Consider the following 23,169-nt stretch of genomic DNA (forward strand, 5'->3'; position numbering starts at 1 on the left):
CCAAAGTTGGAGAATTCCCTAGAAAGAGGAAAGGAAAAGTCATTGCTTTCGCCTTCGAACCTTGGAAAAGGGAGAGATTCCTTACTAAAGCCCATCAAGACCACTTCTATGAAGTAGTGGCAAAGAAGATGGTGATTCCTGAAGTCCCCTTTAGGCTAAAAAAGAATGAGTACCCAGAGATTCGACAACAAATCCAAAGTAGAGGTTGGGAAGTTCTAACCAATCCTATCCCGAAAGTTGGAATCTTAATGGTACAAGAGTTCTATGCCAATGCATGGGTCACTAAAAGCTATAATACTAGTGTGAACCCACATCCCAAAAATTGGCATACCATGGTCCGAGGGCATCTCTTGGATTTCAGCCCAGAAAGTGTAAGGTTGGTGCTCCATCTACCATTAATGCAAGGAAACCTACACCATTAAACTAGAAGAGTCAATTTTGATCAAAGGCTAGACCAAGTCCTCTCAGACATTTGTGTGGAAGGAGCACAATGGAGAAGGGATGCTCATGGCAAACCTATCCAACTAAGAAGGCTTGACATCAAGCCTGTAGCTAGAGGATGGTTGGAATTCATCCAATGATCTATCATCCCTACTAGCAATCGGTCAGAAGTGACCATTAACCGAGCCATCATGATTCATTGCATCATGCATGGGATTGAGGTGGAGGTGTATGAGGTGATACCTCAAGAGCTATACAAGGTGGCAGATGGTGTGAAATTTATAACCCACAAACTAACCGGCAAGTGCACCGGGTCGTACCAAGTAATACCTCAGGTGAGTGAGGGTTGATCCCACGAGGATTGATGGATCAAGCAACAATGATTGAGTGAATGACTTAGTCAAACAAACAGAAAATGGTGTTTGAAGGTTCAAATGTATTAAACAGTAAATCAGAGAATCAGAAAAGCAAGCAGTAAACAAGTAGTGAATAATATATGGAGAAATAGTTAAGGCTTCAGAGATATCTATCTTCCAGATTTACTTTTCTTACTAACTATTTTAATCATGCAATATTTAATTCATGGCAAATTATATGTGACTAAACCTTAATTCCTTAGACCTTTTTAGTCTCCTCTAAAATTCATCAACCGCTAATTCCTTGGTCACTTAATTCCAATTAGAGGGTGAAGTTCAATTCTAGTTATATGCCACAAAAATCCTAATTACCCAAATATAAGAGGATTATATGTCACGTACCCCGTTAAGTCCAAATAATTAGAAGTTTAGGAGAAATTGTTTTCAAGCTGTTGTTCAAGTAAAGAGCTTTTCCAAGTTATACAAGAACTCAATTAGAACAAGGGTCATACTTCCGTTCCACCTAGATTCATAAGATAAAGAACGAAAATAATTCTTGAAATAGTAATCAGTACATGAATTAATATAAAAAAATAATAGTACCAATCCATACAATAGACAGAGCTCCTAACCTTAACAGTGGAGGTTTAGATGCTCATGGTTCCGAGAGAAAACTAGGATTCAGAAAAACTGTAAAGTGCAGAATGAGGTAGAAGAGAAGAGGCTGAAGAGCTGATTCTTTTTCATTTTTATATCTAATCCTAATTAATCTAAATTATATTTTCTAAAACTAAATAATATCTTTTCCTATTTTTAAATAAAATATGGTTTAATCAGAAATAAAAGTAAACAATCCGTGTGGGCCTTGAGGATGAATGTGGACCACTTGTCTCATTAATGTCCACACCCAACTTGGTAAAGGGCTGCGCCTAACTTGAATGGTGCAGTGAGGAATGGCGTGGAAGGCTTGAGTGCTACGCCTAACTTGAGGAAAGGTTGTGCCTTACTTGAAGAGTGCAAAACCAATGTTGCGTATTGTTGTTGTGCCTTGTTCCTAACTTGAGAATTCTCAAGTTAGGCACAGCCTTGGCAATGTGTCTTGGATGCCTCTCTTTCATCCTGGTGCCAAACTTGAGATTTCTCAAGTTAGGCGCCACCTTGGCTGCCTTGGAGTTATGCATATTGTTGATTTTGGCGCCTAACTTGAGAAACCTCAAGTTAGGCGCCACCCTTGCTGACTTGGTGGAGAAGTATGGACTATTATACATCGTTGAAAATATCTAGAAGTTATCTTTCCAACGCCACTAGAATCACGTCCATTGGATCTCTATTGCTCGAGTAATTTAGGTTTGAGTGCAGAGAGGTCAGGGTTGACAGCATCATTCGCCTTCTTCTCTTTTTTTGCGGAAACTCCATCAAATCCAGCCGAATGCTACCTAAAATAAACAAAATTGAACATGACTCAAAGTAGCATCCATAGTGGCTAAAAGATAATTAATTCTTAATTAAACTCAACAAATTGAATGCAAATTCACTAAGAAAAGATAAGAAAGATGCTAACGCATCACAACACCAAACTTGAATTGTTGTTTGTCCTCAAGCAACCAAAACTAACGTAGGCTTAGGATGTGAATTTCCATGAGAGTGAGAGTTCAATTAGCTCATGTCTCTTCTTGAAGTGGGGTTTACAACTGCAATCCTGAATAGTTTTGGCATCTCACTCTCCTTTGAATCAGAAGGATGTCACTGTCATTCGGAATTAGAATCCGGATAATATTATGAATTCTCCAATCTTTTACACTTCAGTTTAATCCTTGAACACATCAAATTTCTTTTAATTCTCTTTTCTTTGTTGCTTTGCACCTTGAGCCTAGCCGTGATTTTAAATGCTTTGTCTCAAGCTTCACTTGACACAAAACCACCACAAGCACTTAACTGGAGAACTCTCTTTAGGTTCTGATTTTTCTTTTAGTTACTCCCAGACAGTGGTGCTCAAAGCCTTTGGCATACTCTGTTAAATGTACTTGATCTCGACTCTTAGTGCTCTGTCTCAAGGATTACTTGACACAATTACACCACAAGCATATGACTAGGGAAACAACTCTTTGAGCTTTTAATCATGTTTGACCTCCCTAGTCATTGATGCTCAGAGCCTTGGACCTTGCTTTTATTTTTCTTTTGCTGTTTCTTTTGCTTCAAGGATTAAGCTTTTGTTTACTTTAGAGAATTTATAATAGTTCTCTAAATTCTTGTTCCTCATACATCAACATCCTTTTATTCAAATTCAAATATACACTATTCATATCATGCATTCAAAATCATAGATAATACCACCACATCTAAGTAAATAAGACCACTCTTCAATATAAACTTAATTTCTCATGCAATACATCACTTCTTTTTCTTTTCCTTTTAGATTCAAGCTCAGTGAGCAGTACATGAGACAATTTTTTTTAAACTAAAAGCAAATAATAGAATGAAACTAAATCTAAGAACTGAAAGTACTAAAGATCATACAGGCAATCAAAGCAACAGAAAATATAAGACAACAAAATAAGAATGGAAAGAAAAATAGAATGAAAGGAACTCAACCACCTCAGTTATGTTGGTGGCCATTTCATTCCTCCAATTGTGCTCCTCTATAAAGAACATTCATCTCCCCATGGTGCCACTGATGATAAACTAAATAGAGAGCACACTCTACAATACCCAACTTAAAAGTTTACTTGTCCCCAAGCAAAGAAAAACTCCAGTGTGTCAAAAATTTCTTTTTAATTGCTCCTGTTCCTGTTCTAATCACTCTGCATGACCAAAACACATGTAAAATATGAAAAATTCTAAAAAAATTGAGATAAAGTAATTTAAAACTAGAACTAAATTAACTATAATGCTAAAATCAAAATAACTATAAAATTAAAACCAAAGTAACTACAAAACCAATGATACTAGTAGTTGGATTGCCTCCCAACAAGCGCTTCTTTAATGTTAGTAGCTTGACACTTGATTGTTGAATTTTCTTCCTCTTCTTCCAGTTGGTTAAAAGAAATGTCTCCAAGGGGGGAGAGGTGAAAATTAGTGCCCTTGGACTTGAATTTCTCCTAATAAGCTTTCTTTTATTGCTATTAGCTTGATTCACCTTACTTGTTGGGATAGAGGTTGGATTGCTTCTTGTTGACCTTCTCTTTTTCATGGATATTGTCTTTTGTTTCTTGGTCACAATCCCCTTTTTTGTGCTTTCCTTGATTGCCTTCACTTCTTTGATTTCAAAATTTGGGTATTGTGTAATGGTTGGAGTGTACCCTTCATCAAGAACTTCTTGAATTGGTGGTTCAATAAACTCACCCTCTATGCCACTCTCTACTTCATTGGAGTGTAGGTTCCCAAGAACTTCTTTGTTTGTGCATCTTTCTTCTTTGTTTGTGCATCTTCCTCTTCTTCCATGTGTGGAGGTGGAGAGTTCTCTAATTCACTAGAGTATGAACTCCTTTGATTGATTTCCTCACTTTCTTCCATGGGATCTTGCATTGTATCTCTTGGGAAGGAATTTGCTTGTTCCTCTTCCTAGGGCTTGATAATTAACTCCACATATTTCTCTATAATTTTGACACTCATCCTTATATCATGTATGTATTCTTTCATGAGAAGCTCAAGAGCTTATGGTTCTTGATATAAATAAGGAGATGGTGGCTCTTGATATGAATAAAAAGAGGAGGATGGTTCTTGGTATGTATATGGAGATGGTGGTTCTTGATATGAATATGGAGATGGTGGTTCTTGATGTGAATAAAAAGAGGAGGATGGTTCTTGGTATGTATATGGAGATGGTGGTTCTTGATATGAATATGGAGATGGTGGTTCTTGATGGATAGGATATGGGACATTGAAATCTTTTTGCTCTTGACCTTGCCAACCAAAATCCGGGTAGTTCCTCCATCCACAATAATATGAATCACTCCTTGGGTGTGAGTATTAACCCATGTGATCTCTCTCCATTATTTTTCCTTAGTACAAAACACCAAATAGAATTAAACGCACCATGTGATAAACAGGCAAGTAAAGAAGAAAGAACATAAAAATAATAAAAATAATAAAAAATTAAAATAAAATAAAATATAAAAGAAAACAAAAATAAAAGAAAAATAAAATAAAGAAAATAAATTGAATAATAAAGAAAATAAAACAACTAATAAGCAAAAAGGAATATAAAATTGAAACTCAATAAGTAAAATAACTAGGAGGAATAAAACAACTAAGGGGACACCAAACTTAATTTCAGAAATTAAGCAGAAAAAAACTTAAATAAAATAAATAAATAAATATATATATTTAAAGAAACAAGTTAAATGAAATTAAAGCAAAAACGCCTAATCTAAGAAATCAAACAACCAGTAGTTGTCAATCACAGTCAATCCCCGACAACGGTGCCAAAAATTTGGTGCGAAATTTATAACCCACAAACTAATCGGCAAGTGCACCGGGTCGTACCAAGTAATACCTCAGGTGAGCGAGGGTCGATCCCACGAGGATTGATGGATCAAGCAACAATGATTGAGTGAATGACTTAGTCAGACAAACAGAAAATGGTGTTTGAAGGTTCAAGAGCATTAAACAGTAAATCAGAGAATCAGAAAAGCAAGCAGTAAACAAGTAGTGAATAATATATGGAGAAATAGTTAAGGCTTCGGAGATATCTATCTTCTGGATTGACTTTTCTTACTAACTATTTTAATCATGCAAGATTTAATTCATGGCTAACTATATGTGACTAAACCCTAATTCCTTAGACCTTTTTAGTCTCCTCTAAAATTCATCAACCGCCAATTCCTTGGTCACTTAATTCCAATTAGAGGGTGAAGTTCAATTCTAGTTATATGCCACAAAAACCCTAATTACCCAAATATAAGAGGATTATATGTCACGTATCCCGTTAAGTCCAGATAATTAGAATTTTAGGAGAAATTATTTTCAAGCTATTGTTCAAGTAAAGAGCTTTTCCAAGTTATACAAGAACTCAATTAGAACAAGGGTCATACTTCCGTTCCACCCAGATTCATAAGATAAAAAACGAAAACAATTCTTGAAATAGAAATCAGTACAAGAATTAATATAGAAAAATAATAGTATCAATCCATACAATAGACAGAGCTCCTAACCTTAACAGTGGAGATTTAGATGCTCATGGTTCCGAGAGAAAACTAGGATTCAGAAAAATTGTAAAGTGCGAAATGAGGTAGAAGAGAAGAGAAGAGGCCAAAGGGCTAATTCTTTTCCCTTTTTATATCTAATCCTAATTAATGTAAATTATATTTTCTAAAACTAAATAATATCTTTTTCTATTTTTAAATAAAATACGGTTTAATCAGAAATAAAAGTAAACAATCCGTGTGGGCCTTGAGGACGAATGGGGACCACTTGTCTCATTAATGTCCATGCATAACTTGGTAAAGGGTTGCGCCTAACTTGAATGGTGCAGTGAGAAATGGCGTGGAAGGCTTAAGTGCTGCGCCTAACTTGAGGAGAGGTTGCACCTTACTTGAAGAGTGCAAAATCAATGTTGCGTATTGTTGTTGTGCCTTGTGCCTAACTTGAGAATTCTCAAGTTAGGCGCAGCCTTGGCAGTGTGTCTTGAATGCCTCTCTTTCATCCTGGCGCCTAACTTGAGATTTCTCAAGTTAGGCGCCCCCTTGGCTGCCTTGGAGTTATGCATATTGTTGATTTTGGTGCCTAACTTGAGAAACCTCAAGTTAGGCACCACCCTTGCTGACTTGGTGGAGAAGAAGTATGGACTATTATACATCGTTGAAAACCTATGGAATTTGGATTTCCAACGCCACTAGAATCACGTCAATTGGACCTCTATAGCTCGAGTTATTCAGGTTTGAGTGAAGAGAGGTCAGGATTGACAGCATCATTCACTTTCTTCTCTTTTTCTGTGGAAACTCCATCAAATCCAACCGAATGCTACCTAAAATAAACAGAATTACACAAGACTCAAAGTAGCATCCATAGTGGCTAAAAGATTATTAATTCTTGATTAAACTCAACAAATTGAATACAAATTCACTAGAAAAAGATAAGAAAGATGCTCACGCATCAGCAGAAAAGCCCTCCACCAAGGTAAGGTTGACTTTTTCCCACCTTATCTGTCACTTATGCAATTCAGCTGGAATTGTCATAGAAAGAGACATTTCCATTGAAGAGGACAAGCCCATCACTAAAAGAAGGATGGAGCAAACTAGAGAGCCTACACATGCACCTCAACAAGAAATCCCTGAGATGGCTCAAGGGCTGCACTTTCCTCCCCAAAACTATTGGGATCAACTTAACACCTCAATAGGGGAGTGACAGAGGAAAAATGTCAGTAAAGATTCTCACAAAAAAAATTCGCGTTGCAAGTATAGTCTAAATCGACAATTAAACCTCAATCAACATTTGATTTGTTTGTCACTAAAGCAAACCCAACAAAAATAAATCGAAGTATTTAAACATCGGGTCGTCTATCAAGGAATTGCAGGAAAGTGTAGTTATTATTGGTTATGGAAAAGTATATTTTTAGGTTTTGATTTTAATAAGCAAGGAATGTAAATAACAAGAAAATAATTAACAATTAAGAAAGGTCCTAGCAAGGGTCGAGAATCGGAATTCCTATCCTCATTATCAATGTCAATTGTGATGGTATTTGCAAATTGCACTCACTTAGTTAACCTCTAACAATTGAAGGAAATTCAAGTTGAGTAAATAAACTTGAGTTCACAAGTCCTAATCAAAGACTAGAGTTAGTGAAGCTCAAGCCAACTAGCAACTTTAAATCACCAACTAACAAGAGACTTTGACAATTCAAGAATCTCTAAATTACTCAATCCAAGCTAAGAATACAAAATGCTAACTTAAAATCCAACTAAGCATTTTATTAAACACTTGGTAGGCACAAAATAAAAGCATAGAAAATTAAAAAGAGATAATAAAATATAAACAACCAATTGCAAAGAATCAATAACAACAAATGAAAAAAAGAAGCAAGAACCATGAAATACTTCAAATTGCATTAAAAAGGAAATTGAATCTAACATGAAGAGTTCATAAACTAAATTGGAGAATAAATAAATCAACAAGAGAAGATGGATAAACTAAAGTACTAGAACAAATAAGAGTAGAAGAAAACTAAATTAAACCAAGGTAGAATTCTAAATTTGAGAAGAATAAAAGTAAAAACTCTAGAACCTATAGAGAGGAGAGAGCCTCTCTCTCTCTAGAAAACTACATCTAAACCTAACTAATGTGAATGAATTGTTAAATGAATAATTGAATCCCCCATCCAGCTCCACTCTGCAGCCTCTAAGCTTCACTTTCGGGCTTGAACTGGGCCAAAAGCAGCCCAGAAATTGCCCCAGCGTTTTCTATAAATTGTAGCACGTGACGCTCTGTCACGCGTATGCGTCGCCTACGTGTACAAAATTCTGGCCACGCGTACACATCGTCCACGCGAGCATGTTGATGCCAGCTTCTCCAAACTTCAATTTCTTGTGTTCCTTCCACTTTTGCATGCTTCTTTTCCATCCTCTAAGCCATTCTGCCCTGGAAAACCTGAAATCACTTAATACACATATCACAGCATCAAATGGTAATAAGAGAGGATTAAAAATTAGTAAATTTAAGGCCAAAGAAGCATGTTTTCAACCATATCACAAAATTGGGAAGGAAAATGTAAAGCATGCGAATTCTATGCATAAGTTTTAGAATAGTGGATAAAATCCACTCAATTCAGCCTAAAATGTACCATGAAATAGTGGTGCATCAAATCTCTCCACACTTAAACATTAGCATGTCCTCATGCTAAAGTCAAGAGAAGCTATAAAGGAGTGAAGACGAATGGAAGAATTTATGAAATGCAACCTATCTAAATGAATACATCTAAATGCAAAATGCTTTTTCCTACTTGGTTAAAAGTCAATCAAATTCTCCAAGAACAAATATGAACTGGATTTCACTAATTCAAATCATAAAATGAAGTACAAATAGACTTGCAAAAGAAGATAGCTCATGAAAGCCAGGAACAAGGAATCGAGCACCGAACCCTCACAGGAAGTGTATACACTCTAATCACTCAAGTGTTTAAGGTTCGATTCTCTTAATTCTCTACTAACCTTGCTTTCTAAGGCTTGATCTTCTCTTACCAATCAACGAAAATTTAATGCACAAATACACATATCAAGAGGTCTTTTAAAGGTTGTAATGGGGTTAGGGTCAAGGTAGGAATGTATTTGGTTAAGTGGACTAAAATCTGAATCCTTGATTAACCCAAACTTTCCACCTAACCTATGACAATCCATATAATCAGAATACAAAATCCAACTTTCCATTAACTATGTTCACCACATATTCATGCATCCCAATTTGAGTACAACTCACATGCATTGCTGCCAACACTTACTTTGGGGCATTTTGTCCCCTTTTATTATTTGCACTTTGTTTTTTTTTCTTTTCTTCCTTTTTTTATTATTATTATTTTTTTTTCATTTCTTTTGTTTTTCTTAATACATATGATTAAGGTATTGAATGCATGAACATGTCCGCAATATTCTTTTCACATTTTCACAAAAGAGTCTAACATACTCAATTCCCAAACCAAATATCTCGAAACCCAACTTCTCCACACTTAAATCATGAGCACTCTCACTAGTCTAAGCTAACCAAGGATTCAAATTAAGGATATTATTATTTTTCGCTTAGTGTTAATGATGTGCTAAGGTAAAGAACAAATAGGGTTAAAAAGGCTCAACATTGGTTTGCAAAGGATAATGAAAAAGGTAAGGCCATATGGGTATGTAAGCTATAGCGAAATAAGGCCTCAATCACATAGGTGCATGCATACATCAAACAATGAAAATATAGAATCAAGCAAGACAAAGATCACAATTTTAGAGAGAACAACACACCAAAACAAAGTATTGGTTGATAAAATGCAACCAATCAAATAGGCTCAAAATCTCACTGGTTTTGTGTACTCGAGCTCTAAAACCATGTTCCAAATTAAATATCTTCAAACAAGTTTAACAAACATTTTAATTTAAATTAGTGAAATGCTGTAAAACAGTTTCGTGGAAAATAATTCATCACTTCAACCAAGCAGTGGTAGAATATGCACAAAATCTAACAAACATGCAATCAATCATGCAAATGCAACAATGAACTAACAAAGAAAATTAAACATTGGTGTTGAGTTAGAAAGTAGTTACCCGCGGAAGTCGGTATCGACCTCCCCGCACTTAAAGATTGCACTGTCTTCGGTGCATACAAAGATGTGCAAGTGCATGGGTGGCTCCAACTGACGCTTTTTCTCCATAGAATGTGCGTAGGAACTTGTTTGTCGCCCCATGTAAAAGTCTTCTGTTTCCCTTCTTGATGGCCATCCTGAAAGAAGAGAAAAAGGAAGAAAAGTGACCCAGAAACAAAGATAAGAAAACAAATAAAATATGGGTGGGTTAATGCCAAATAATGAGGGTCTCAACTATATGGTAGCTACAACATGCAAGTGAGAAAACAGTAGAAGCAAATGACATATCAATAGTGCAAAAATTGCAACAATGGGGGAGAGAGAATGGGTCATGAAAGATAGTATAAGTTCATATCAATGTAAAAGGAATACAAGTATCATAAAAGATTAGCATTGACTAATAATATCACCCAACAATATAGAACAAGTCACGAAGCACCAAAATAATGTAAGAAAAGATGCAACAGTTGAATAGGAAATTAGAAAAGAAGATAAAAACATGAACAAAATTAAAATGCAATAAAGGAAAGTATGCAAATGCAATATGTAAAAGAGAATGAAAGAGAATAAGGATGAGAAGGAAGGAGAAAAAATTGAGAAAGGAAGAGGAAAGAAGAAGAAAGGAGAGAAGAAATAAGTAGAATGGAAAATAGGAAACGGACGCGACGAGCGCGCATGCATCACGCGTACGCGTGAAAATAGAAATAGCCATGCAACGCGTAAGTGTCATCCACGCATACACGTGGATTTCTGAAAATGAACAGCGACGTGTGAGCGTCAATCATGCGTACGCGTGACTACTCGCGTGCGAAACGCACGATTTCAGCACAGTGGCAGCCCAACTCTCTGTTTAATTCACCAATAACGCCGATTTTTCATACCACCCGTACGCGTCGTTGACGCTTACTCATGGATGGTAAAAAATGCAGGTGATGCGTACGCGTGGGGTGGCTTGTGCGCCAGGCACCCCTCCCGCACAGTTCCATCACAACTCTCTATTTGTTTGTACCAGAGAGAAAAATTGGCATCAACGCATACACGTCGCCCACGCGTACGCGTGGGTTGCCCCCTTTTTTTTTTTAAATAAACGAACAAGCTACCAAAGTAAATCCAAACATTATTAAACCAGTAAAACCACAACTTAAACCAAATAATTCTAACTAAAAATAAAAATTCAATTTATTACCAACATAAATAAAAAGATAAAATAGGAAGAGTTTACCATGGTAGGGTGTCTCCCACCTAGCACTTTTAGTTTAAGTCTTTAAGTTAGACATTTGGTGAGCTCCTTGTCATGGTGGCTTATGTTTGAACTCATCTTGAAATTTCCACCAACGCTTGGACTTCCAATAAGCTCCAACATTTCCAAGTGAATTCACCAAGCCTTGATGAAGTTCTTCACAAGCTTTGCGCTCCCAAATTCGATTTTCTTGTATGATGGGATCCTAAATCTTGTTTCTACACCCGTCTTTAAGTGGATCATCATTGTTCCAATCGAGTGACAAGCAATCTAAATTCTCAATGTAATACCAAACTCTTCTCTTAGATCCAACCAAATGTTCACTAGTCTCACTCTTGCATCTAGCTTTTGAAATGTTAACCTTGATGAGTCTTGATTTGAAACTCCAACCACTAAACATCCTTCTCTTACGCTTAATTCCACAAAGCTTCCTAAGTTGGCCATCTGTTTCAAGAATACCATACTCAAGTGGGACAGTAAAGCGAATAGAGATAAGTTTTACCCACTCAAATGACGGAGTAGACGGTAACCCAGGTAGAGAAGTCTCCAACGATCTTGACAAAGCATATTCAACTCCCGTCCATCCTTGCCGAAGGACTTCCACCTTTTGAAAAGATTCTTCACTTTCAAGCTCTTCTTCACTGGATTCATCCAACTCTTCTCTGTCACTCAAATCATAACCATGAGGTTGAGAGAAATCTACCTCAATGTTGCTTTCAATTTCATCGGGAGAAGGTTCTTCAAACTCAAGGGGTTCACTTATGGATGCAAATTCATTACTAGGAAGGCTTGCTTCATGATCATCATCACCAAGGGAACCTGCTTCTTGATCTATTCCATCCAATTCTTCATAGGGAATATGCCTTGGAGGTTGTGCACTAGCCTCCTCAACATCAATTTCAAGCTTCTTGGAAGAATACTCTACAATTCTAGATTCCCATGGAGGTTCAGTGTCTCCTAAGTCTTCAACCAATTCTTCCTCTTCAACAAGTACGGCTTCCTTTAATTGTTCTAATACAAAGCCACATTCCTCATTGTCCACCGGAATTTCTAACTTCTCCTTCATGCTACGTTCTTCATTAGATTCTCCACATGTAGCTATGGGAGTTCCTTGAGTGTCCAAATGTTGGGAAGCTAATTGACTTACTACCTCAATCAAGGCAGCCGTGAATTCTAGTACCTCCCTTTGCATATCTCTTTGCTCTTGAAGACCAAGGGTGTCATTCATTGGAAATTGGAGTAGATATGAGGGTTCATTGCTTGAGAAGAAAGGTTCATGATAAGAGGGTGGTTCATAATGATACGGATGTAGCGGTTCAACACTCTCCATCTTTTCCACTTGTTGCACAACACACTCATCCATGGGGATGCTTTGTTCATTGCATGAGTCCCATGGGTTGAACTTTTGACAGATGGTTGCTTGGAGTTGATCCATTACTTTCTTGAGACGATCCTTTGACTCTTGTTCTGCTTGGCTAACATAATTAGGATCATATTGCTCTTGGGTTGATGGATATGGACATTCCCCTATGGAGGGTTGTGGTGGAAGAGAAAATTCATCTTGTGGTTGCAAATTTTCATACATTGGAGATGGTGGTCCTTGGGAGTAATTGGTTTGGAATTGGGGTGGCTCTATGTATGGCTCATATGGTTCATAAGGTGGTTGGTATGGTGGATAAGGGTTAGGGTCATAAGGAAGTGTTTGGTGGAAGGTGGCTTGTGAGTATGGTGGTTCAAAGCTATGTTGAGGAGGAGGTTCATAGGCATATGGTGGGGCTTATTGGTAACTACAAGGGGGTCCATCATAGCTATTAGATTGATATGCACCTTGGAATGACTCTTGCTCATAGTAAGTTGGAGGTGGTTGTCGCCAAGAGGGTTGATCAAATCCTTGTGACTCCTCCCATCTTTGATTGTTCCATCCTTGATGCAAGCCTTCACTGTAATCTCCACTTCCTAAAACATAATTTAAACCAAACTCATAGCCAAAGGGGTGAGAATTCATATTAACAAGAGAAAATAAAAACAAAAACTAATAAGAAATAATGAAAATAAACTCCTAAAACTAGAAACAACTAACAAAGAAATGAAAAAGCAAAATTATTCACAATATTCACAATAACCAAAAATAAGACACACATTTGCAATTCCCCAACAACGGCGCCAAAAATTTGACGGAGGAAAAATGTCGGTAGAGATTTTTACAAAAAAAATTCGCGTTGCAAGTATAGTCTAAACCGACAATTAAACTTCAATCAACATTTAATTTGTTTGTCACTAAAGCAAACCCAAGAAAAATAAACCGAAGTATTTAAACCTCGGGTCGTCTCTCAAGGAATTGCAGGGAAGTGTAGTTATTATTGGTTATGGAAATGTATATTTTTGGGTTTTGAGTTTAATAAGCAAGGAATGTAAATAACAAGAAAATAATTAACAACTAAGAAAGGTCCTAGCAAAGGTTGAGAATCGGAATTCCTATCGTCATTATCAATGTCAATTGTGATGGTAATTGCAAATTGCACTCACTTAGTTAACCTCTAACAATTGAAGGAAAGTCAATTTGAGTAAATTAACTTGAGTTCACAAGTCCTAATCAAAGACTAGAGTTAGTGAAGTTCAAGCCAACTAGCAACTTTCAATCACCAACCAACAAGAGACTTTGACAATTCAAGAGTCTCCAAATTACTCAATACAAGCTAAGAATACAAAAAGCTAATTTAAAATCCAACCAAACATTTTATCAAACACTTGGTAGGCACAAAATAAAAGCATGGAAAATTAAGAAGAGATAATAAAATATAAACAACCAATTGCAAGGAATCAACAATAAATGAAGAAAGAAGCAATAACCATGAAATACTTCAAATTGCATTAAAAAGGAAATTGAATCTAACATGAAGAGTTCATAAACTAAATTGGAGAATAAATAAATCAACAAGAGAAGATGAAAAAACTAAAGTACTAGAACAAATAAAAGTAGAAGGAAACTAAATTAAGGCAAGGTAGAATTCTAAATTTGAGAAGAATAAAAGTAAAAACTCTAGAACCTAGAGAGAGGAGAGAGCCTCCCTCTCTAGAAAACTACATCTAAACCTAACTAATGTGAATGAATTGTTGAATGAATGATTGAATCTCCCATCCAACTCCATTCTGCAGCCTCTAAGCTTCACTTTCGGGATTGAAACTGGGCCAAAAGCAGCCAAAATCGCCCCCAGCATTTTCTGTAAATTTAGCACGTGACGCTCTGTCACGCGTACGCATCGCCCATGTGTACGCGTCGCTTGACAAAATCTTGGTCACGCGTACGCGTCGTCCACGCGTGCGCGTCGATGCCAGCTTCTCCAAACTTCAATTTCTTATGTTCCTTCCACTTTTGCATGCTTCTTTTCCATCCTCTAAGCAATTCCTGCCCTAGAAAACCTGAAATCACTTAACACACATATCATGGCATCGAATGGTAATAAGAGAGGATTAAAAATTAGTAAATTTAAGGCCAAAGAAGCATGTTTTCAACCATATCACAAAATTGGGAAGGAAAATGTAAAACATACGAATTCTATGCATAAGTGTGAGCATAGTGGATAAAATCCACTCAATTCAGCCTAAAATGTACCACGAAATAGTGGTGCATCAGGGAGCTAAGCACAAATGTGGAGCAACTGAGGGTGGGACATCAAGACCACGCCACTATCCTCCATGAAATAAGAGAAGCTCAAAGAACCATGAGGGAAGAGCAACAAAGACAAGGGCATGACATAGAAGAAATCAAGCGCTCCATTGGATTCTCTAAAGGAAGCGGTAGCCGCCGTCACTAAGGTAGACCCATTCCCTTAATCCCCTGTTGCCTATGTTATTTTTTTGTTTTCCATGTATTTTATCTTATTATCTGTTTCTAGTGCATGACCATTGAAAGAACTGAAAATTGATGGTTTAGAAGTTATAGTAAACTCTCGTTGCAAGTATAATTACTAAACCAAGCAATCAACCTTTCTTACAAACGTTTTGGTTGTCACAAGTAACAAACCCCTAAATAAATTGATAACCGAAGTATTTAAACCTCGGGTCGTCTTCTCAAGGAATTGCAGGGAGGTGTTCTTATTATTGGTTATGAGTTTGTAAATTGGGGGGGTTTTAATGTATAAGATAAAAAGAGAGAATAGTAAATGGCAAGAAAGTAAATTGTATTAAATTAAATAGATAATAAAACTCTTGGCAAGGTATGAAAACTGGAAGTCCTATCCTGGTTATCCTTATCAATTGTAATGAGAATTGGATTTTTCTCCCACTTTGTTAACCTCTAATTATGAAGGTAAGTTAAGTGGATGAATTAATTCTGATTCCTCAAGTCCTAGTCTTTCCTTGGGAAAAGTTAGAGTTAGTGGAACTCGAATTAATTCTTGAAGAATTCTAATTTTCAATTAACAATGAGTTTGATAACTCAAGAGTCTCCAATGACTCAACCAAAGCCAAAAGGGAAAAATCCAAATTATTTATATAATAAATAAAAGAAAGCAATCATAATTCTGAAATACCTCAATTAGCACTAATAAAGATATCAAATGTAACATGGAAGAGTTCGTAAATTAAATTAGAAAAATAAATAAAAGGAACATTGAACCTGTGTTGAAGAAGAAATAATCCTAAATCCTAAAACTAAATCCTAAGAGAGAAGAGAGAACCTCTCTCTCTAAAAACTACATCTACTCCTAAAATTATGAATGTGAAAGCTTATTCATGTATGGATTCATTCCCCCACTTTATAGCCTCTAATCTGTGTTTTCTGGGCCGCAAACTGGGTCGAAAACAGCCCAGAAATCGCTGGAGAAGAAATCTGCCACGCTGGTTTTTCGTCACTGCGACGCGTCCGCGTGGATCACTTGACCGCCTCACCTAGCTTCAGAATAACTGTGGCATATTATCTATCAAATCGAAGCCCCGGACGTTAGCTTTCCAACGCAACTGGAACGGCGTCGTTTGGACCTCTGTAGCTAAAGTTATAGCCGTTTGAGTGCGAAGAGGTCAGGCTGGACAGCTTAGCGATTTCTCCAACTTCTTGTATTCCTTCCACTTTTGCATGCTTCCTTTCCATCCTCTGAGCTATTCCTGCCCTATAATCTCTGAAAACACTTAACACACATATCAAGGCATCTAATGGTAATAAGAGAGGTTTAAACATAGGGAACTTAAGGCCAAAGAAGCATGTTTTCAATCAAAGCACATAATTAGGAAGGCAAATGTAAAACCATGCAAATAGTATGAATAAGTGGGTAAAGAGTTGATAAAAACCACTCAATTGAGCACAAGATAAACCATAAAATAGTGGTTTATCAACCATATTTACATGTATTAAAGCTATGAAATATTCCATATATCTCTCACCTTACTTGAAAGAAAATTTTATTTGAAAAAGAAAAGTAAGATCCATGAATTTCGAGTTATATATTAAGAATAGTTCAATTATTTGATGTGGTGGCATTGCTTTTATTTTTTGAATGCATGAATGAACAGTGCATATTTGATGCTGGAGTTAAGAATATTGGCTCTTGAAAGAATGATGATAAAAGTGAAGTATTATTGGTGATCTGAAAATTTCAAAAAATTGATTCTTAAAGCAAGAAAAAGCAGCAATCAAAAAAAAAATAAAAAGAAAAAAAAGAGAGAAAAAATGAAAAAAATAGAAAAAGAAAGAAAAAGAAAAAGCCAATAGCTCTTTAAACCAAAAGGAAAGAGCAAGGATCCAAGGCTTTGAGCATCAATGGTTAAGAGGGCCTAAAAAAAACAAAATCTTGGCCTAAAAATTTCAAATGAGCTCCTCCCCCTAACTATATGCTTGTGGTGTGAAGGTGTCAAGTGAAAAGCTTGAGAATGAGCAGTTAAAGTCGTGATCCAAAGCAAACAATGTGCTTAAGAACTCTGAACACCACTTTCTGGGGATTCTAGCAAAGCTGAAAAACAATCCGAAAGGGTTCACCCAGTTAAGTGTCTGTGGCGTTTATGTATCCGGTGGTAAAACTGGAAAACAAAACGTTTAGGGTCACGGCCAAGACTAAAAAAAAAGTTGTGTTTAAGAATCAAAAAGAACTAAACTAAGAGAGTCAATAATATTATCTGGATTCTGAGTTCCTAAGGATGCCAATTATTTTGAGCTTCAAGGGAAAGTGAGATGCCAAAACTATTCAGAAGTGAATAGCCACTAGGCCCTCTCATCTAATTGAAACTGAGCTTCATTGAAAACTCTGAGATTTATTGTATCCCTTTCTACTTTTAATCTTACTTTGTTTTTGGTTGCTTGGGGATAAGCAACAGTTTAAGTTTGGTGTTCTGATGAGCGGATATTTTGTACGCTTTTTGGCATCATTTTCATATAGTTTTTGTTATGATTTTCTTAAGTTTTATTATATTTTCATAGCTTTTAGTGAAAAATTCACATTTTTGGATTCTACTTTGAGTTGTTGTGTTTTATGATGATTTCAGGTATTTTTCTGGCTGAAATTGAAGGGTTTTGGCAAAGTTCGGTTTAGAGGCAAGGAAAGCGTAGCAGAAGCTATTAGGATCTGACCTCCGTGCATTTAAGAGAGCATTTCTGGAGCTACAGAGATCCAAATGACGCGTTCTCAATGGCTTTAGAAAGCTAACTTCAGGAACTTTCCAGCAATATATAATAGTCTATACTTTTCTTCGAAGGAGCCTACCCATTCTGGGCGTTGAACGCTAAGCAGCTACCCCCTAGCTGGCGTCCAACGCCCCAAAGGAGATCCAAGGCTAGTGTTAAACACCAACCACCCCATAGTGAGCGTTCAACGCCCACCAAGAGCACAAGGGAGCATGGTTCATCTCCCATTCCTCCAAGTGGACGCCAAGCTCAGCCTAAGAACTCAACTCAAGTGGGCCCACAAGTGGATTTGCGCTCCTCTAGTCTATTCCATCATACTATTTGTATTCCTTAGCTATTAGATTAGTATATATAGGAGAAGATCACCCATGTTTAGGATCTTCTTCTCCCACTTTTACTTTCGAACATTATTGTACAGTAGGAGCCACTAACCTCCTAGGTTAAGGTTAGGAGCTCTGCTGATTCTTATGGATTAATAATATCACTATTCTATTTCAATCTATGCTTGATTCCATTCTAAGATGTATCTTCGTTCTTCATCCTAATGAATTGGGAGTGTAACTTAACCGTCATCCCTATTCTACATGGGTTCTTGCGAGTCTTTGACGGGATATTACTAAACCACAAGCTTGATTATATACATCTCTTAGACGGCTAATTCACGACTTCGTTGGGGACTTGGAGACATCAGTTCAGCCGAGGTACAGGGCGATTGGGGCCTTTTTGGTATAGGCTAGAATCAATAGAGCATCATTCTTTGATCTGGAAGATCCGACCTTGTCTGTGGTGCTTTGAGTAGGATCACTAAGGGAATGGACTGCAGGAGCTTCACCCTCGTTCAGATTGGATGACCACTGACCTGGCGTTTGATCTGAAGCAGAGGAGATTAATGACCACTGACCTGGCGTTAATCACTTACAGCCTGCCATGGAATGAATCATCAGAAGTTGAAGTGGACAGTGAGAAAAGTTGATCCAGAAGGAGGAAGCATCTCCGAAGCCTCAACCGTTCCTTTATTATTGATTTCACACCAATTAAGTAATTCTATCTTTATTCTATTTTTATGCGTTTTTCCACATTAACTATCTTTTCTATCCACCTGACTAAGATCTACAAGATAGCCATTGCTTGTTCAAACTGACAATCTTCGTGCAATCGACCCTCACTCACCTGAGGTATTACTTGGACGACCCGGTGCACTTGTCGGTCTATTTGTGCTAAACTTTCGGAGTCAATTTGTGCACCAGCAAGGTGTGTGTGCGCACCAGAGTATGCATACACACGTTTTCTAAAATTCACAGGGTGTGTGTACGCACAAGTCAAAACATAGCCACTGTTTAGAGCACGCGCACAGCAATATGCGTGAGGACACAAACCAGAAATCACAAATTCTGCAACATCACAGAATTCATATTTTTGACACCAACTTCCAATGATCATATCTTTCTCTACAAAATTTTGATTTCTACAAATTCTATACCGTTTTAAAGCTCTTTGAATTATCTTTATTTTGATATAAAATTCAATCAATTTCAGAATCTGTAGCTCAAGATATGATCCGCCAAAGTTTGCCTAAAACCCATTTTTACCAAAAATACTAAAAACTCAATTTTTACCAAATCTCTCAATTCAAAACCAATTATACACAACCCAACAATACCAAAACAACATAAATGTCCATATTACTCATTTCTCAAACTCAACCATCAATAACATCCCAATTACACTATTCTACACCATTAAAATCATTATTCATCAACATCTAATTTCAACCTAAATCACATCAAAACTCCTAAATTCCATTCATTATCCAACTATACAACATCCAACCTCTAATATCCTAACTTATCAACTCCTTCCACACTTATCAATCCAAGCCTAATTTTTATCATCAACAATACTCATAATTCTCATGATTCATCAATATAACCAATCACCATCAATACCCTTCGACACCAATAATTCCCAACAATCATCATCAACCACAATAATCATTAACAACTAACAATTAACGTCAATTCACATATAATTATTCATACACAAATATCATTCAATCTTATCTTAGGGTCAACTAGCCTAAGTGTCCAGAAACATTATCTATTACATAAAGAAAACTGAAACCATACATTGGCCGATCCCCAATATACACAAAACACCAAAACAAAGCCACCAAACTCGATCCAAAGCCTCAAACCAACTCCAATAAACACCAAAACTCAATCTAACATCACATAACATACAAACATCAAACTTAGGGTTCACAAAAATAACTAAACACAAGGGTTTAGTGAAATCTTACCTTACCAAATGAGATTAGGGATAAAACCCAACAATATTCCAACTCTAGATCACTCCTAAACAATCAAAATCACAAAATCTACTCAAAAATCAAATGTAAAAATGCGAATTTACTTAGGGCAGAAAACTGGAGCTTGAGATGCGATTTCTTAACAGCTTTTCTTAGATAGAAATGGAGAGCTCGACAAGAGCTTCGCGTGGCTGCAAATGACTCGTTAATCAGAGCTCCGTAGCTCAAGATATGATCAAAACAAGGTTGGGGTGAATAGTGAAACCCCAACCCTTCTCTTCTCTCTTCTCATAAGCGCCTCCCCTCTCAAATAGGGTAAAATGAGCTGAAAGCTCATTAAATGATGCATATATATGTTGGGCTTGGGCCCAACTTAGACCCAATCCAATCCGTTAGCGTTTTAAGTCCATTTGGCTCACTTTGGACCAAAACCTTTAAGATTAGCGTCCGGTTTTCGATTTTCAAATTATTTTTATCCTTTCAAAACAATAAATCAATTTTCAAAATCTTATTTTTCTCAAAATACGGTACCGGACAGTCTAGAGCCGGTACTACCAACTTAAGCACCGGTACACATTTCTACAAAACTTTTCATAAAAGATACATTTTCCCACTCAGAAAAATTCACTGAATCTAAATTTCACCTTTAAATTTTCAAATTAAAACTTCTAAATTTTGAACCTACTCCGGGCACTTAAAAATTATTATTTTATTAAAATGGTTATGCCAGTTCTTACAAGACATGCTGCCTACAACTGTAAGTGTGGATCCGCTGAAAATCGTGGAGCAACGGTAGATACTTCGTGTAGGCATATGCCGTGGACTTATTCGTGAATAGGGTCGAACCCAGCAAATAGAAAATCGGGCATCTAATGTATCTCTGAATAGAGTCCAAAATATCCAATGGCTCTGCGTCTCTGATACGACGAACCTATGCCATCTTTATATAAGATTTGGAGGAACTACTCACAACGAGTTTGCTGCCGAAAATCGTGATATTTTGTCTCTACAAGAATTTGTGACTATTATCTGTCTAGCCGCTCAAAATCTCTCCATCAATTGGTAGGCCAAATATATGAGCCACGTCTTTCAATGTAACAATAACCTCAACTACCGAGAATATAAAGGTGTGAGTTTCCGACCTCCACCTTTCCACGAGAGTAAATATAAGGGGTGAAATCTTCTGATCACTCCAATTCTCGAAACGTGATATAATCCAGTTGCTCGTAAGGCATCTTCTACTATTGGATTTTATGTCTCTGGTAAATCAGGTTTACGGACCATAAGATTTTTGTTAGACTGGTATAACAAAAATATATTATTCGTTAAATATATTTATTAGTTTAAATGAATGAAGATTATAACAAATAATTATTTATTATACTAATTTACATCAATATAAAATAAATAAAAAATATTCTATTATACTATTTATTTACTAATGTAAATCCCTAACTAAAAAATTTATTTATTAATAATTATATTATTTATTACTTTTAACAAACAGACAATAAAATATAGTAATTATTATCCTCAAATAATTATTATAAAAATAACCTAAGAAAATTATTTTTTTCTAATATTTATATTATTTATTTATTTTCGTAAATGAAAAAATATTTATTAATATTTTTATTACTAATCATAAATAAAATATTTATTTTCAAAAATAAAAATAAAAATATTTATTAAAATACAAGATCAAAAATTCTTTTAATATTTAAATTATTTATTAAATCTACAGAAAAAGAATCACCATTATAACAAAAAAATTCAAAAAAAAAATTGTATTTTTACATTTATATTTTTTTATTTATTAATTACAAATATAAAATAAAATAATATTATACTGAAAAAATAAGAATATTATCCGAAAATAGTTAATATTTATATTATTTGTTAAATTTAATAAAAAATACTAAATGCAAGTAAAAATAATAATACTAAAATAACAATGCTATATCATCATCTAATACTAATAAGTAACATTAATTAAAATTAAAAAAATATAAATACATAAAAAAAATTATCAACTTACGTAAATTGGATGATCCAAATAATTGCTTATATATTCTTTGAGTACAGTATAATTACGAACCATCTTTAATTAATACAAATTTATAATCTTTTTTTATGTATGAAATTACTCTTTTATTTCAACATATTACTATCTCTCTTCTTCCTTCTCAGAGACTTCCTCCCCAACTTTCTCTCTGAACAAATCAAATCCCTCTCTTTTCCAAATTTTAGCTTCGTGAGGGAGGATTGAGCTCAATTTAAAGAGCTTTAACTCTGTGTTGCTTTTTTTTTTGGAAAAAGGAGGTGCCCCCTGCATGCAAACATAACTCCAACACGCCCTTCTCGTGTTGCAAAGAATTCTACAATTTTTCGAAAACGTGCGAAAATTTCTGCAAAAACTTCTACTCAGCCTTCCCCTCCCCCCCCCCCCGGGTGTTGCCGGGAAGCTTCCAGGTCTGCGACGAATTATGGTTCATTCTGATGGTGCTGTACTAACACGCCCTCTGCATGTTGAGCTCACCTACAAAGCTGCAAAACACCCTAAATGTCAATATTTGACAAAAATATAATTATCCTTTTCATTATGTTTTTCTGTTTTCTTCTTGCCAAAAACTTGAATATCTTAAATTCCTTATTAGCCATTTTTTTGGTGTTAGAAAATTTTAATAAATTAAAAAGAAAATGAATAAATTCAAAAACAAAATAGCAAAGAGAAGCACGCCCGGTGGGACTCGAACCCACAATCGCCTGATTAGAAGTCAGGCGCCTTATCCATTAGGCCACGAGCGCCGTTTGATGATGTCAAATTCATACTAAACGTATTTAAAATCCATAATTTCTGAGCTATTTATTATACCGAGTCCATCGTGTTTTGCACATTAATATGTTGGCGTAAATCCAACGCGACGTGCATGAACA

The 23,169-nt window shown here is 36.0% G+C and overlaps 1 non-coding gene across 1 annotated transcript; it reads right to left on the bottom strand.

Annotated features, from left to right (window-relative positions):
* Positions 1 to 22,967: 22,967 nt before the first annotated feature.
* Positions 22,968 to 23,040, bottom strand: TRNAR-UCU (transfer RNA arginine (anticodon UCU)). Its single transcript has one exon. It is a non-coding gene; the product is annotated as a tRNA-Arg (tRNA).
* Between the last annotated feature and the right edge of the window lie 129 nt (positions 23,041 to 23,169).

This window comes from Arachis hypogaea, chromosome 20, assembly GCF_003086295.3.
Source record: "Arachis hypogaea cultivar Tifrunner chromosome 20, arahy.Tifrunner.gnm2.J5K5, whole genome shotgun sequence".
Lineage (NCBI taxonomy): Eukaryota > Viridiplantae > Streptophyta > Magnoliopsida > Fabales > Fabaceae > Arachis > Arachis hypogaea.